At 52.9% G+C, this 2813-nt stretch overlaps 1 non-coding gene across 1 annotated transcript; it reads left to right on the top strand.

The window, feature by feature from the left end:
- Positions 1–1167: 1167 nt before the first annotated feature.
- On the top strand, positions 1168–1239 carry TRNAC-GCA (transfer RNA cysteine (anticodon GCA)). The gene has a single exon. It is a non-coding gene; the product is annotated as a tRNA-Cys (tRNA).
- The last annotated feature ends 1574 nt before the right edge of the window (positions 1240–2813 follow it).

The following is a 2813-nucleotide window of genomic DNA, read 5'->3' as shown; positions in this document are numbered from 1 at the left end:
TGCCAATCTGAAGCCAGGAACCAGGAGCTTTTTCCAGGTCTCCCACATGGGTGCAGGGTCCCAAGGACTTGGGCCATCTTCCACTGCTTTCCCAGGCCATAGCAGAGAGCTGGATCAGAAGGGAGCAGCCAGGACTCGAACTGGCACCCATATGGGATGCCAGCACTGCAGGCTGAGGATTAACACACTGCGTCACAGCACTGACCCCTCTCCCCCTCTTCTTATAAGAGCACCAGTTGTATTAGATTAGTGGCTCACCATGCTCTATCTAGTAGGACCTCTTCCTACCTAATTACGTCTGCAATGACTCTAGGTGTCCAAACAAAGTCACAGTCTGAGGTGATGGGGTTAGGACTTGACCGTACCTTCTTGGGGGACAACAGGAGGGAGAGGATTGAGCGGGAAGACTGAATACCATGGAAGCAGCCCTCCTTGGGCCCGGGGGGCAGCCAGAAGAGGGTGAAGGTGTTAACGTCTTGGAAGCTCAAGGAGCATCTGTGAGCGAGGGCCCAGGTCTCTGGGGAGGAGGCGGTGACTCGGCGAGCACCGAATGTGGCGGCAGGCGCTGCAGGTGACACCGAGGGGAGCCCGAGGCGGGCGGGCAGGAGCGGATCTTTCTCCTGCTCTGACCGCAGAGCCCGCTGGCAGGAGCAGGCAGGAAGCCAGCTGGCAGAGGGTGAGGCCGATCCACAGAGCCCTGCCGGTCCCTGCAGGCAGAGCACAGGAGGTGGCCGTGGGCCCACAGCGTCCCTTCCTCAGAGGCTCCTGTCATGCAGGGGAGGAGGGCTGACTTCAGGGAGAACCAGCCTGAGTCCTAGGCGTGGCTTTATCCAGAGTCGCGATCCAGTCTGCAGGCTACGGCTTCTCCCTTCCAGGGGCTGCGGCTTGAGCAGGCCCCGGGGCGTTCTGAGTCTCTGTTTCCAGGGGCTCAGAAACCACAATATGGTTGTCACATAGACCCTGCCGGCAGTCAGGGAGTGCTCCCCGGGCACTGCCCTCATTCAGGGACAGACAGAAGGAAACCTGCTGCTTCCTCTAAGGCAAGGAGCGAGTGGGCAGTGCCGCAGGCCTGGTGACTCAGAGACCAGCCAGAAGCAGGTCACAGGCAGAAACGCTGGCTCTGGCTGCACTCGGAAAGGGAGTGTGTTGGGCCTCACTGAGGCAGGTGGGGGCATAGCTCAGGGGCAGAGCATTTGACTGCAGATCAAGAGGTCTCTGGTTCAAATCCGGGTGCCCCCTAGCCTTTTGGCCATGAGAAGAGATCAGAAAGAAATCTGGGGTCCTTTCCTGTTGGCCAACTTCTTGACAGAAGATCCTGTGTGACCCATTCTAAATGTCACTAATAAAAATCAAAGCCACCTTAGAATTCCACTCCCAACTAAAGTATTCTTCCAGAACAGACAAAAGCTGAGCGTTTACCACCAACATACCTTCACTTAAAAAGAAGAATGGAAAATACATTTGCTAGAGAAAAGCAAAATGATCCTTTATGGGCAGACTGGGCTACAAGAAGGAATGTTGAACAAAAAGATGGGCACACGTAAGTAAACCTACTAGTAACATCTAAATACAGGTCTTTTGAGATAAAACTTAAATACTGATCAACAATAGCATAAGGAATAAAATGATCAAAGGTAAGGTATATTGGCCGGCGCCACAGCTCAGTAGGCTAATCCTCCGCCTTGCGGCGCCGGCACACCAGGTTCTAGTCCTGGTTGGGGCGCCAGATTCTGTCCCGGTTGCCCCTCTTCCAGGCCAGCTCTCTGCTGTGGCCCGGAAGTGCAGTGGAGGATGCTTAAGTGCTTGGGCCCTGCACCCCATGGGAGACCAGGAGAAGTACCTGGCTCCTGCCATCGGATCAGCGCGGTGCGCCGGCCACGGCGGCCATTGGAGGGTGAACCAATGGCAAAGGAAGACCTTTCTCTCTGTCTCTCTCTCTCTCTCACTTTCCACTCTGCCTGTCAAAAAGCAAACAAAACAAAACAAACAAAAGAAGGAAGCTGGAATCGGGAGCAGAACCGGGACTGGAACCGCACACCCAAACATGAACTGTGGTCAGCAGAAGTGGCATCCTAAACAACACCCAAAACAACATGCCCCATTAAAAATATTATTTTATTTGAGAGGGAGAATGACAGAGAAGGAGAGACAGAAGAGAGAGAGAGAGAGCTTTCGTCTGTTGGTTCAGTTCCCAGATGGCCACAACATTGGGCCAGGCTTGAGCCAGGCCAAAAGCAACAGCCAGGTACTTTGTTCTGGTGTCCCACATGGGCAGCAGGGGACAGAATTTGGGCCAATTTCCGCTGCCTTACTAGGTGCGTTGGCAGGAAGTGAATCAGCAGTAGAGCAGCCGGGACTTGAACCAGCACTCAAGTGGTGGCTTAACTGGCTGCACCACAACACTGCCCTCCACCTCTCACATTTTTTAAAATTTTTATTTACTTATTACAGAAAGAGAAAACGAGGGAGAGAGGTCTCTTATCCAGTGGTTTACTCCTCAAATCTTCATGATGGCCAATGCCAGGGTGAGCTGAAGCTAGGTGCTAGGAGCTCAGTACAGATTTCCCACGTGGGTGGCAGGAACCCAGCTACTTGAGCCATTAACACGCCACCCCCCCCCCCAAAAGCACATTCACAGGAATCAGGAGACAAGTTGGGACTCAAACCCAGGTACTTCGATATGTGATTTGGGTGTCCCAACCCATGTCTTTTTTTTTTTTTTTTTTAAGATTTTTATTTCTTTATTTGAGAGGTAGAGTTACAGAGAGAAGGAGAGACAGAAAGGTCTTCTATCTGCTGGTTCACTTCCCAGA

This window comes from Oryctolagus cuniculus, chromosome 3, assembly GCF_051225735.1.
Source record: "Oryctolagus cuniculus isolate XC-2025 breed Fujian yellow rabbit chromosome 3, ASM5122573v1, whole genome shotgun sequence".
Classification (NCBI taxonomy): domain Eukaryota; kingdom Metazoa; phylum Chordata; class Mammalia; order Lagomorpha; family Leporidae; genus Oryctolagus; species Oryctolagus cuniculus.
This window is presented reverse-complemented; position numbering and strand designations above follow the sequence as displayed.